Source organism: Carettochelys insculpta, chromosome 1 (genome assembly GCF_033958435.1).
Source record: "Carettochelys insculpta isolate YL-2023 chromosome 1, ASM3395843v1, whole genome shotgun sequence".
Lineage (NCBI taxonomy): Eukaryota > Metazoa > Chordata > Testudines > Carettochelyidae > Carettochelys > Carettochelys insculpta.
In genome coordinates this window covers 64,369,974-64,384,879 of record NC_134137.1, presented here as the reverse complement: position 1 = coordinate 64,384,879, position 14,906 = coordinate 64,369,974, and the positions used below count along the sequence as shown (strand labels likewise).

Sequence of the window (14,906 nt, the reverse complement as noted above, 5' to 3'; positions counted from 1 at the left end):
AAGTGTGTGGAAGCACTTCAGCAGTTTTATATGTTTTCTGTACAAGGTCCAGGTTTCACAGCCATACAGGAGACTGGTCAGGACTACAGCCTTGTACACTTCCAGTTTAGTAGACTGTCGGACATTGTGCTGATTTAACACTCGCACTCAGACGTCCTAGTGCTCGGCTGGCCTGACAGATTCTGGCATTGATTTCTCTTTCAAGGGAGCCATCATTGGCTATCACACTGCCAAGGCACTTGAACTCCTCTATTGTTTTTAATTCTGTTCCTTCAATAAAGATTGAAGCGGGGAGAGCAGCAGATCCTGAGGCAGGTTGAAACGGTACCTCGGTCTTTCCTAGGCTGATGGTCAAACCAAAGGGGTGAGTGGCATCAGCAAACTTGTTGACGATGAGCTGGAGATCAGATTCCTTGTGTGCCATAAGCGCACAGTCATCAGCAAAAAGGACTTCAGGGATGAGCCTCAAGTGTTTTTAGCATTCAGGTGACAAAGGTTGAAAAGTGACCCATCAAGCCTGTATTTTATGTAGACTCCATGGTCCAGGTCCCTAACTGTGTGGCTGAGGACACACGTGAAAAAGAGGTTGAATAACACTGGGGCCAGCACGCACCCTTGCTTCACACCACTGGACATCCCAAATTGATCTGAGGACTCGCCATTTGAAAGAACAAAGCCAGTCATGTCATCATGGAACAGGCGTATGAGGTTAACAAATCTTCTTGGGCAGCCAAGTTTTGATAGGATAATACACCTAAATTAAACCCCATAATGCATTTCTAGAGACTAGGATTTCCAGCTAATAATATTCTTTAAAATAAAAGGAACTATGACCATTTTTCTTTACTTTTCAAGCACTTAACTGTTTGAAGTCCTGTGTTCACACAGGTTAGTGATCCTCTGTGAAGTCACATTATGGGAATATCTTCATTTTTTTTTTTTTAACTGTCTAGAAACAATTGAGAAAAGGTAATAATGACTAAATTAATTATGCTTTCATTTTGTTTTGCAGTCTTTAAATTCTTTTGGCATATTAACACTTGGCTTTTTTGCTGTTTCTAATCTTCCAATGTACTACCAAGCACAGTGGAATGAAAACGAACACCTGACTCAAGAAGTTTACACATACTAGCTACATCTACACTAGGCAATTCTTTCAAAAGAGCAGGCCCCAGTTCAAAGTAGCGTACGATGCATGTACACATGCCGCGTGCTCTTTCAAACATGAAAAATCAACAGTAGGCACCACAGGAATCAAAACCGCTCGTCCAAACAGAAGCTAGGAAGAGGACGCCCTTTCAACTTGTCCTTTTTTTTTTTTTTTTTTTTTTTTTTTGGGGTGGGGGTTGGGAGGGGGAGGCGTATAGATGCTCCGCGTCCCTCTTTTTCGAAAGAGTGGGGTCCCCCATGATGGCGATCAGCTGTAAGGCGGAGACATGCCATCCAGTCCCCGCAGGGCTCTGTGGTCTGTGTGTGCAGTGGCTGTCAAGCCACACAGACCCAGAAACCCCTTTGCAGGAAGCTGACAGGGTGCAGGCAGCAGCCACCACACGTGCTGCCCCAGCACGCCTCAGCACGACCCCGAGTAGCCCCCTGCTCGTGATGGCCAGCCAGCCATCTGAGGAGCCCCCCAGGGTCCAGAGGGGGAGAAAGCGTGCCTCTCCTGGACGAAACACGAGCTCCGGGACCTGCTGGGGCTCTGGGAGGAAGAGGAGATATTCTGGGTGATGGGGACAAAGCAGCAGAATGTGGCTGCCTTCACCCAGCTGGCTGAAGGCCTGAGTACCCGGGGTCACTCTGCCCACACTCCTGATCAAGTCCAGGTAAGGTCAAGGAGCTGCAGCAGGGTTATTCCCAGACTCGGGACTTGGCCAGAAGGTCAGGGGCTGCTCGCACTTTGTGCCTCTACTATCAAGAGCTCAGGACCATCCTAGGCCCCGGGACACCTCCACCCTCGAGCCTCAGCCAAGAGAGAAGCAGGAGCTGGGACCATCAGCCAGCCCCTCATCACCAGGGCTGACCACGGAGCTTGATGCAGTGGCAGACTGGTCCAGTGAGGAAGGGGACCTGGACATTGACCTCCCCTCCCACACTTCCATCTGGGCATTGGCCAGACAGCCATCCCCTGACCTCAGCAGTGAGCCCTCATATATGTACCCAACAAGGCACACACCCTGGATCATGGGACAGAGGCACCATATATGACAAGGGGCCCCCCCACACCTCCAGCAGATCCTGGCCCAGCAGGGCCCAGATGGACCAGAGCACCAGGATGGCAGCACAAATGCCAGTGCCCATCAGCACCCACTCCCGCAGACAGCACCATGCCTAGTCCCTGGGGGAGAGATAGGGAGGGGGACTGCACAAAGGGGGGCCCACAGGGCCACTGCACCCAGGGACGGGTGAAAGGGGATGGGGACCCAGTGCCCGCGGGGCAGGGGTCCATACTCAGTCTGTTCCTCTCTTCCCCCATTTCCATGGCCCCTTCATCTGATGGCCCGGAGAGCCTTGCCCCATCCGTGGTCCTGGACAGCCCCTCAAAGGTGAGGGACGGTGACTGGCCAGAGCCACCCCCACCACCAGAATGGGCCCAGTCATGGCAGAGCCAAAGGCAGCCAGAAGATGACCCCAACCTTGCCACCTCCATCCAGCGCCATGTGGAGCTGGCAGAGCACCAGCTCCGGTTTGAGGAGGGGGAGGCCACCTGCGAGGAGTTCCTTGCCATGTTCCGGGACAAAGGAGCTGCTGGCCCAGCTGCTCCCAACTGCCACCTCCACTGCCTTAGCCCCCACCCATCAGACCCTCAGGAAAGGGCCCTTCTGGCCCAGACCACCAGGCCAAGGCTGATCCCTGGCCCTACCTCCCCCTACTCCCCGCCCTGCCGGGGACCCTGGATGAGGGAGGGGCATGAGACCCAGGGCTGGCATGAGGGGCACCCCTCCATACCTGCTCCAGAGTGATGGCACACTGGGCTGACCACCTACAACCCCCTTCCCCTGTAAATAGTTGCACATTCTGTTTTGCTTAACACACAGTGTTCTCCACACATTTGTTGTATTGCAAAATATACCCATTTATTTTTTCAAAACCCTTGCATGCTGAGTGCTCGGGGGGGGCGGGGGGTGGATGTGGGGTGCGCAGGTAGAGCTGCGTGGGAGGCCCACCAGGGGTGGTGCTCACTGGGACCCCTGGCCAAAGTACCAGCACAGGGCCTCCTGGATGCAGATCCCTGGTGGGCCTGGAGGCTAGGGGCGGTGGTTGGTTGGGAGTAGCCTGTGCCAGCCTCAACTGCCCACCCTGGCACGGAGGCACCCACCACCTGCAGAACATTCAGGATGCCCACTTACAGGCAGGCCAGGAGGCAGCGCCACCGCACCTTCAAGCCTCTGAAGGTACGCTCAACCACCAGGCAGGTGTGATTGAGCTGGCCATTGAAGCAGTCATGGCTGGGTGTCTCCCAGCAGGATCTCCCTCTGGGAGATGTAGGTCCCCACCTCCAGCCAGTGGCACAGGCCCAAGTTCCGGAACACTCATGCATCATGGGTGCAGGTGGGTCAGCCCACGTAGACATCTTGGAACCAGCCCTGGCTGTCCACTACAGCCTTCAGGACCACCAGATGGTAGGCTTTCCTCTTTATGAGCTGTCCTCCACTGTGCTCTGGGGCATGGATCATTATGTGGGTTCCGTCAAGGGCCCCAAAGCAATTTGAGAATCCCAATAAGGCAAAGTCTGTGATGGCCACATCCAGGTCTCCAGTGCGGACAACCCTCTGCAGGAACATGGTATTGAGAGCACATACCACCTGCAGGGAGTGGGGGGTGGAGAGAACAGGCACCCACGAGGGTGTGCGGGGTGTGCCCACCCCCCACATCCCCTGGTGGGTGCATGACCTGGCCTCCTAACCTCCATCATGAAAGCCTCGACTGTGGCCTTGCCCACACCAAACTGGTGTCCCATGGAGCAGTAGCTGTCTGGAATGGCCAGCTTCCAGACAACTATCATGACCCTCTTCTCCATGGGAAGGGCACACTGCATCCAGGTGTCCGGGTGTCCCAGGGCCAGGGACAGCTACTGGCACAGCTTCAGGAACGTCTGCCGCCGCATGTGGAAGTTCCGGAGTCACTGATTGTCGTCCCACTCCCCCATGACAAGTTGCTCCCACCACTCTGAGCTGGTGGGGTAGCTCCAGAGCCAGTGGAGCGCCCAGGGTGGGGAGAAGGGGGCTTAATGTATTATTTTTACAAAAAAATGGCTGTTTAGAAATAAATGCAGCTGTCCTACTCACCCTCCGTTATATTTAAATAAGTGGGATGTACTGGTAAAAGGACATGACAACACAGAATTTTTCTCAAATGTTACTGTAAATCTAACTGTGCTGCGGTAATTGGATTGCACTAGGCTTGTCTGAGGTAAGCTAGCTTTTCCTTATGCAAGTGTTTAACTCTGAGTACTTCTTTCTGCTTGATCTTGCATGGAAACCTTTGAAAAACATTTAACTCAGAACACGCGTGGTCTAAAAGATAGACTTACTTCAACAGCCTGTCTCTCTCTCTTATTTTAGGAAGAACTGTTGTGTATTTTAACTCTTGCTGAGGATATCTGTAAATAAGAGTGAGCAGCTTTCACTATCTTTTCACATCTGCACCAGCCACCAATCTGGAGTAGCACTCCCTGTTAGGGCCAGCTGAAATAAGGCATAGACGTTATGGGGCCCTAAGTCCTAAGAGACGAGTTTCAGTTTTCACATTCAAAATGAAAATGTTTCTAGCCCTACTGATAGAAAAGAGAAACTTAAAAATGTGAACTGGGTGTAACTGATGTCTGCAAACAGTAAAACAATGGCTCCAAGTGGTCTGCATAGTCCCATTCATCTTAATTCTGAAGCCCACTTACACTGCTGTATGATACGCCTAGGCCCAGGGGCTAGACTGCCTTAATTCAGCCATGTTTGCTACCTCACATGGACAGCCTAGCATTAACAACAGCAGATAAACTTTTACCAAAGAAAAAGCCAACACCTTAGCATGCTATTGGGTCATAGTGAATTCAGAACATCTTTAATACCACTAATAACAGTCTGTTTAAAAAAGTAAAAGCTTTATAACTGTTAAAACCCAAAATTATGAGCATCACACGCCAGACTAGATAAATATTCTCAAATCAAGATCTAATAAATTTTTCAAGCAGTATTTTTCTTATTTCGTCTATCTCTAAATATTCTTTGTAATTGGACATTTGCGTGTACATGGTGAAATTAACAATTACTGACAAAAAAAAAAACAAAAAACTAACCCTTCCAAGCTACCCATATTTCTATAGGATGTAAAGGGTTTTTTCTTTTTTTTTTTTTCAAAATAGATCATATGATGCTATAGACTTGTTTCTTTTTAATCTAAACAACATCTACTTTCAGGAAATGATTACTGTCTGACCTCTTGCCAATTTCCCACAACTGTGAAAATATTAAATCAACAAAAATGCTTAAAAGTAAACAATGTCTACCACCTATCTGTGTATTCCCAGCTCTCTATGTTGCATTATGTGAAACTGACCAACCTTTTGAGAAGCCATTAGATGACACAAAAATAATCATGTTCCAATAAAAATATTTTACATAAATCATTAGAGAGATAAGGTAGGTGGCATAGTATCTTGTATTGTACCAATTTCTGTTGATGAATAAGACAAACTTGTGAGTTTGCAGAGGTCTTTCTGGGGTCTGGGAAAGATAAATTCAAAAGTTTGGTTATTTTACACAGGACATCATCATCTTTACTTATATACAATAGGCTACAAAGTATATCAAAAACCTTATAAACATTGATGAAGATTGAATTAAACCAGATCAACAGCTACCAAAAATCCTACTCACGCTCCAATATTTACTGATATTTGTACAGTGTCACAGTGCATGTTCTATCCTTTACAAAGAAATAAACCCTGTTTCAGACTGAATCCCCAATGAGAGGAGATGACCTTGGGAACAAATTTCTAGACACCATGAAACCAGTGATATTTGAGACACATCCAGAGTCTTTTCATCCTCTGGACAGACAACCTAAACTCAAACATTTCCTAAATTTCAACATTCACAACCCACCCAAACCCTCTCTTGAACAGTCCCAAACAAGAACTCTCTGGACACCGATCAGTTTCAGCAATGGAACCCTGCAGACAAGTGAATAAAACAAACCCACAGATCACCACTCTTTTCTCCACAGTTCCATTAGCTATCCTAAACTTACCAAGAAATAGGTTAGTCAAAGACAGGCACTCAGATACCACAGAATAGAGTACAGCTGGGTCTCTGTAGGGTCTCACAAACCTAAGGTATGCAAATTCAAGTATTTGCGAGTGGCCTCTGAGCGGCTGCAACTTTCCCAGGGCAAGGAAGACTGGGGCTGCCAGTACTCCTTTCCCGGGGAAAGTGGCAGCCGCCAGTTTCCCACAGGCTCTGGGTAGGAGGCTGGGCTCCAGGCAGGAGCGGCTGCCATACAGTACTGTATTTGCGAAATTCAACATTCACAAAGGTTCTCGTGGAACCCTTGAGAATGTTGAGAACCTACTGTACAAAGTCTGGGACACACCTAACTATACCTAAGCCACCTTCACCACACAGTGATGCTTCACTACAGAAAATGACCACACTGTGGAACCAGCCACCCCACACCACTAGAAAACCTTTTTCAATCCAAGGGTGTAGTATCAGAAGCTTTCCCCCACCCCACCATGTTGTCACCTTCCACACTGGACTTCAAGTGGGGTGCCATCAAACAATACAACCTATTTTTCATGCAGACCACACCCTGAAAGAAATCTCTCTCAACCTGTTCTCTTCTTGCTTTCAAACAGTCCCAAGGCTCAAAAAGCAAAAACTCTCCACAGACCATACCCCAGCAACGACACCAGACCCTGCCATAACAATAGATCTAAAACCTGCAGCTATAGCTCCAGTGGTGTGATGATCATTACCCCCACAAATATATCTTTCAAGACCCACAGTCTTGCATGCACCTATCACAATATGTGGTGCACCTCATCCAGTCCATTTAAATGCTCCAACAACAATTATTGGGTAAAACCAAAAAATTACGACCCTGTTGAACTGCCAGAAAAAAAATGATAAAAGACAAAATATACCATATTACTTACTCTTAGACAAATGCTTTTTACAAAACGATCTGGCAGTCCACATCACCAAAAAATGACTCTAGGAAATTAAATTCATAGGCTAATCTACACTGCCACTTTACTGCTCTGTAGCTTTCTCGCTCAGGAGGTGGGGCGGGGGGAACATTCCCATGAGTACAGCAAGTTACAGCACTATAAAACAGCAGTGTAAATCAGGCTACACTCCTGGGAATTACTTCCCTCATGAAGATCACCTTCTTAGTATGTCTACTCCACATAGCGTTTAACCATGCAGCTCAGTGTCCCTAGAAGTCAGCTAGTGTAAATCCTAATCACTTCTACAGACAAAAAACTTGCTTTCCCTCAGGGCTTGTCTACCCTGGGGCTCTTCCTCCATGGAAATCCCTTTTGTTCCATAAGGAAACACTTCAGCTATGTTTACATGCACCCTCTCCTTTCAGAGGGGATATGTTAATGAAGTAGTTTGAAAGACGCTAGTGAGGCTCCAACATGAATATGCAGCATAATGTCAGCCATGCACAATTCAAAAGTGCCACTTTTGGAATGCCACCACCCCTGTAGACAGGGGGCCTTTTGAAAGGACCCCCTGACTTCAAAAGCCCCTTCTTCCTATTTGGTTTTGGGATGTACAAGTCACGGAGCAGCCAATGACACCACTCAAATCCCCAACATGCTCCCTTTACCCCCAACCTTACCCACTCCAACCCACAATTTCATCCTGTTTCCCCACAGCTTCCCCCCCCCACAAAAAAAAAGCAGCGCTAACTACTCAACATGTTAAGTAATGTGAAGGGTCTGTGGGCTTGTTTACCACAGTTCTTTATCTAACAGCCTGCTCTTGGAATAATGAAATGTGTGAATGATAAAACTTTAAACTAGGCACTTGCACAGAGAGTTTTCAAGGCCTCATGGAAGAGGCAGGCATTGTCGTGCAAACTGTTTCTCTTCACAAAATGGGTAAAGGACCATCTGCTGATTGTCCAATATTTTCCTCTGACAACTGTGGCAGTCGACTAACCAATTTAAGGAGGCTTAGGAAGCAGTCCAGAGAGAAGTTCCTCACCCTTGTGAGCAACACTAACCAACCAGTGACAAACAGTAGTGCTACTTGACTGCTTTTTGTTTTCAAACAGTGACAGTGTGGACTGAAGATAGATGGGACTCAAAGGAAGAAAGAGACCATAAAACAATGGTTCCCAATCTTTGAGGTGGTGACCCATTTGACAACTCAGTATGACTTTGTAACCCAATGCAATTCTAAAATGGTGGGGTGAGAAGGTGGGGAGGCTCTCCCCTGGGAATTTTTTTTTTTTTTTTAAAACAACAAAGTAGAAATGTTAGTCCAGAAGAAAAAAAGGGGGGCAGTGTAGACAGCCTAAAATAATGGTATTTGCCCTGTTCTCCTTTATTTTCTTGCTGGGGCCAAGCTTTTGTCATTCGGCTAGAGGGGAGGGATAAGCACCTGTGAACAACCAAAGCTTTGTTGCTTAGACAAACACAGAACACTGAGAAGGCTCCTCCCTCTCAGGGCTCCTGCCCTCGTCACCCTTTAACTTTAAAGCACTGCAGCAGCTGCTTTAAATTTAGAGGTGTAGACAAAGCCATGGTCTTAATAATGGCATTAGATTTGTGTCTCATTACAACAACGGGTGCTAATGAGCCACTTCACTTTGAATGTCTCATAGAATAGGTAATTGTTTACACTAAACAAGCTATTCCATTCTGTAGTTAGCTGTGACACTCTCAAGAACCTTTCCCAGATGTGAAAAAGAGCTCTGTGTAAGGCTCTCTATACTACCAACTTAGGTTCACAGGTGCATAACACAAACGTACACGTTTTGCCTAGGCAAGTGGCAGTGGAAAGGGCTCTTTGCTGGCAGGAGTGCTCTCCTGTAAACAACAGGAACTACACTTATGAGGACGGAAGTATTTCATTAGCAAAAGTGCAAACGAACAGCATTTACACTACCCAACTTTTAGTATCACGGCTGTGTCACTAAAAGTTCTCAAGTGCAGACAAAGCCTAAGTTAAAAGCTTCTCCCTTTCACCAACAGAAGCTGGTCCAATAAAAGGCATTACCTCAACCTCTTTGTCTCATCTCAGATAAAAAAAGATCAGTTCAACCCAACCTAAAAGCCTGCTTAACCCTGGATAAAATGCAAACTAACATGTTTGAAGCAGTAACAGAGAGAGAACCATATTAGTCTGTATTCTAACAAAATAAAACAACAGAAAGGTAGCACTTTGAAGCAGTGTTAGCTGAACCTTTCCCAGACCTGGAAAGCTGACGAGCCTAGATTTTCCCCGCACACAAACCCACACCCTCTGGCAACAAAAGGGCAGCTAAGGCAGTGTCAAGCACCTTAATCTGCAGTAACAGAGATCGAGAGAGAGAGAGAGAGAGAGAGAGAGAGCCCTGTTAGTCTAAATTCTATCAAAACAAAAAAGCAGTCCAGTAGCACTTAAAAGACTAACAAAATAATTTATGAGGTGGTGAGCTTTTCTGGGATAGACCCACTTCTTCAGACCATAGCACACCAGAACAGTGGGTCTATCCCACGAAAGCTCACCATCTAATAAATTATTTTGGTAGACTTTAAAGTGCTACTGGACTGCTTTTTTGTTTTGACTTAATCTGCAGGGCTTTTCCAATGAAAATGCACCCTTGTTGCCTGCCAAAAAAGGAATTCCAAAATGTGGCTCCAACAGCTGGTACCTCACCCTCGTTTTCTGGTAAATAAATTTAGGCTTAGTCTAGGCTTGGGAAAATGTGGTTCTCTCAAAAAGACAACTGCCTTATCTACAGTAATATTTTTAACACATGATATCAGCTAACATTTTAAAAACACATCTTTCCCCCCCCCACATAGACACACCCTCAGAGCCTGACTTAGCTACATATTTTCCCAAGCAGCACCAGAGTAAGACCTATCAAAACAAAAAGCAGTCAAGTAGCACTTTAAAGACTAGCAAAATAGTTTATTAGGTGAGCTTTCGTGGGACAGACCCACTTCTTCAGACCATAGCCAGACCAGAACAGACTCAATATTTTAGACACAGAGAACCAAAAACAGTAAGCAAGGAGGACAAATCAGAAAAAGATAATCAAGGTGAGCAAATCAGAGAGTGGAGGGGTGGGGGGGAAGATCAAGAATTAGATTGAGCCAAGTATGCAGACGAGCCCCTATAGTGACTCAGAAAGTTCCCATCACGATTTAAACCATGTGTTAATGTGCCGAATTTGAATATAAATGTCAGCTTGGCTGCTTCCCTTTCCAGAACGGAGTGATAGTTGCCCTTCAGTAACACACATACCTTGAGGTCATTGACAGAATGCCCCATGCCATTAAAATGTTGACTAACTGGTTTGTGGAGCTGGAGTGTTTTGATGTCTGTTTTGTGCCCGTTGACCCTTTGTCGAAGGGAGTTAGAAGTCTGTCCAATATACAAAGCATCTGGGCATTGTTGGCACATGATGGCATATATGATGTTAGTAGAGGAGCATGAGAAAGTGCCCGTGTTTCTGTGAGTAACCTGGTTAGGTCCAGTGATGGTATTTCCAGAGAAGATATGTGGACAAAGCTGGCAGCGGGCTTTGTTGCAGGGAAAGGTTCCAGGACTGGTGTTCCTGGGGTATAGACTGTGGCTGTTAGTAAGGATCCTCATGAGGTTGGGAGGTTGTCTGTAGGAGAGAACAGGCATGTCACCCAGGGCCTTCTGGAGTGTAGCATCCTGATTCAGAATAGGTTGTAGGTCTTTAATAATTCGTTGCAGTGGTCTGAGTTGGGGGCTGTAGGTGATGACCAGTGGTGTTCTGTTCTTGGCGTTTTTGGGCCGATCTTGAAGTAGCTGGTCTCTGGGTATGCGTCTGGCCCTGTCGATTTGTTTTTTTACTTCTCCTGGTGGGTAATTCAGGTTTATGCATATTTGGTCAAGTTCTTGTAGTTTTTGGTCTCTGTCAGTAGGATCAGAGCAAATGCGATTGTACCTAAGAGCTTGACTGTAAACAATGGATCTAGTCACATGTGCAGGATGGAAACTAGAAGGGTGTAGATAAATATAGCGATCAGTAGGTTTTCGGTACATTGTGGTACTGATCAGGCCAGCCTTGATTAGTGCTGTAGTGTCCAGGAAATGTATCTCTTGCATGTTGTAATCGAGGCATAAGTTGATGGTGGGGTGTAGATTGTTAAAGTCTCTGTGGAATTCTTCTAGAGCCTCTGTACCATGGGTCCAAATCATAAAGATGTCATCAATGTATCTTAAGTAGAGGAGTGGTAATAGGGGACGAGAGCTGAGGAATCGTTGTTCCAGGTCAGCCATAAATATATTAGCATATTGTGGGGCCATGCGGGTGCCCATAGCAGTTCCACTAATCTGGAGGTATAAATTGTCCCCAAAATGGAAATGATTGTGTGTGAGAACAAAGTTACAGAGGTCAGACACCAGATTGGCTGTGGTGGCATCAGGGATGGTGTTCCTGATTGCTTGTAATCCGTCTTTATGTGGAATATTAGTGTACAGAGCCTCTACATCCATTGTGGCAAGGATGGCGTTATCAGGAACTTTTCCGATGTTTTGTAATTTCCTCAGGAAGTCGGTGGTATCTCAGATAGAGCTGGGAGCGTTGGTGGCATAGGGTTTGAGGAGGGAGTCCACGTAACTGGATAGTCTGGTGGTAAGGGTGCCAATACCTGAAATGATAGGGCGTCCAGGGTTTCCAGGTTTGTGGATTTTGGGAAGTAAATAGACTAATCCAGGCTGCAGCTCAGATGGTGTGTCTCATCCTGAATAAGTCAGACTATGAACAGGAGGCAGCCAGACAACCCTCCAACACCACATTTTACAGATTCTCTCCGCTGATCCCACTTTGGAATTCCAAAGGAAATTACAACAACCACTGAAGGAACTCCCTGCTGCTACTCGGGACCTCATTAACTCAGACACACCATCTGAGCCGCAGCCTGGATTAGTCTATTTACTTCCCAAAATCCACAAACCTGGAAACCCTGGACGCCCTATCATTTCAGGTATTGGCACCCTTACCACCGGACTATCCAGTTACGTGGACTCCCTCCTCAAACCCTATGCCACCAACGCTCCCAGCTCTATCTGAGATACCACCGACTTCCTGAGGAAATTACAAAACATCGGAAAAGTTCCTGATAACGCCATCCTTGCCACAATGGATGTAGAGGCTCTGTACACTAATATTCCACATAAAGACGGATTACAAGCAATCAGGAACACCATCCCTGATGCCACCACAGCCAATCTGGTGTCTGACCTCTGTAACTTTGTTCTCACACACAATCATTTCCATTTTGGGGACAATTTATACCTCCAGATTAGTGGAACTGCTATGGGCACCCGCATGGCCCCACAATATGCTAATATATTTATGGCTGACCTGGAACAACGATTCCTCAGCTCTCGTCCCCTATTACCACTCCTCTACTTAAGATACATTGATGACATCTTTATGATTTGGACCCATGGTACAGAGGCTCTAGAAGAATTCCACAGAGACTTTAACAATCTACACCCCACCATCAACTTATGCCTCGATTACAACATGCAAGAGATACATTTCCTGGACACTACAGCACTAATCAAGGCTGGCCTGATCAGTACCACAATGTACCGAAAACCTACTGATCGCTATATTTATCTACACCCTTCTAGTTTCCATCCTGCACATGTGACTAGATCCATTGTTTACAGTCAAGCTCTTAGGTACAATCGCATTTGCTCTGATCCTACTGACAGAGACCAAAAACTACAAGAACTTGACCAAATATGCATAAACCTGAATTACCCACCAGGAGAAGTAAAAAAACAAATCGACAGGGCCAGACGCATACCCAGAGACCAGCTACTTCAAGATCGGCCCAAAAACGCCAAGAACAGAACACCACTGGTCATCACCTACAGCCCCCAACTCAGACCACTGCAACGAATTATTAAAGACCTACAACCTATTCTGAATCAGGATGCTACACTCCAGAAGGCCCTGGGTGACATGCCTGTTCTCTCCTACAGACAACCTCCCAACCTCATGAGGATCCTTACTAACAGCCACAGTCTATACCCCAGGAACACCAGTCCTGGAACCTTTCCCTGCAACAAAGCCCGCTGCCAGCTTTGTCCACATATCTTCTCTGGAAATACCATCACTGGACCTAACCAGGTTACTCACAGAAACACGGGCACTTTCTCATGCTCCTCTACTAACATCATATATGCCATCATGTGCCAACAATGCCCAGATGCTTTGTATATTGGACAGACTTCTAACTCCCTTCGACAAAGGGTCAACGGGCACAAAACAGACATCAAACACTCCAGATCCACAAACCAGTTAGTCAACATTTTAATGGAATGGGGCATTCTGTCAATGACCTCAAGGTATGTGTGTTACTGAAGGGCAACTATCACTCCGTTCTGGAAAGGGAAGCAGCCAAGCTGACATTTATATTCAAATTCGGCACATTAACACATGGTTTAAATCGTGATGGGAACTTTCTGAGTCACTATAGGGGCTCGTCTGCATACTTGGCTCAATCTAATTCTTGATCTTCCCCCCCACCCCTCCACTCTCTGATTTGCTCACCTTGATTATCTTTTTCTGATTTGTCCTCCTTGCTTACTGTTTTTGGTTCTCTGTGTCTTAAATATTGAGTCTGTTCTGGTCTGGCTATGGTCTGAAGAAGTGGGTCTGTCCCACGAAAGCTCACCTAATAAACTATTTTGCTAGTCTTTAAAGTGCTACTTGACTGCTTTTTGTTTTGATAATGTATAGACTAGCACGGCTTACTCTCTGTTACTACAGAGTAAGACCTGTGTGATTCTTGATGGTTTTACTACTATCAGAAGATTCTGGGCAGCAACACCAAAGCTGACCACATTAAGCCAGTCTGTCTTTGCCAACAGTAGGACTGGATATCTCCACAGACTTATTCACTTTCTTTACCATTATAAAGCCAACCTTTTTCCACCACCACCACGAAGCACAAGTTTGAATCAACTGCTAAAGTACACAAAACACAGTCACTTGACAGTTAAAGTTCTGTGCTTAACACTCGCATTTTTTCCCCTCTTCAGCACTGGGTTAACATTAACTGATTCTAGAGATGCTGATTACTGAGTTGGCCTTATTACACACATGGAGAAAGCCACAAACTTTGCATAAAGCACAGGAAGGAGGAAAAGCCTCATAAAAACATTAAATAAATTCCATTACATTAGTGGGCATCTTACCGCCAAAATATATTCAGTCCCTAACTAGCCAAAAACATGCAGCCTCCTGCAAGAAATGGATAAAAATATTTAACAGATAAAGTAAAAAATAATCACCGAGAAAACAAAACTGAATTTTAACCTTAGCGTTCGTGTCCCACTCCTGATTCAGCTAACACTTACACGGCAGTCATTGGTAATATTTACACAGTGGCTCAGTTATATCCTTTGGGAGTCTAGCTCAGCCACTGTCAAACTATGTTCCAGTGGAACACTGGGGTTCCACGGGCTATGGCCGTGTTCTGCCAGTGAAACTGCGTAATGGCGCTCTCTTCTCCATTCTCGGGAAAAAAAATAAATCTTGGGATGGAATTTTTTCAGTTTTCAAGTTTTCTTGAAATGACTATACAGTAATCGATGTTATACGAGTTTTGTTAACGCCTGGTTTCACTCCTTGCTGAATTGTGTTTACCGTACAATGATTTAATACTATTATGAAATATATTCCATTAG

The 14,906-nt window shown here is 45.9% G+C and overlaps 1 protein-coding gene across 1 annotated transcript in view; it reads right to left on the bottom strand.

Annotated features, from left to right (window-relative positions):
• RUBCNL (rubicon like autophagy enhancer) overlaps positions 1-14,906 on the bottom strand; it is an 81,218-nt gene that overhangs the window by 27,689 nt on the left and 38,623 nt on the right. The gene's annotated exons all lie outside the window — the stretch shown is intronic.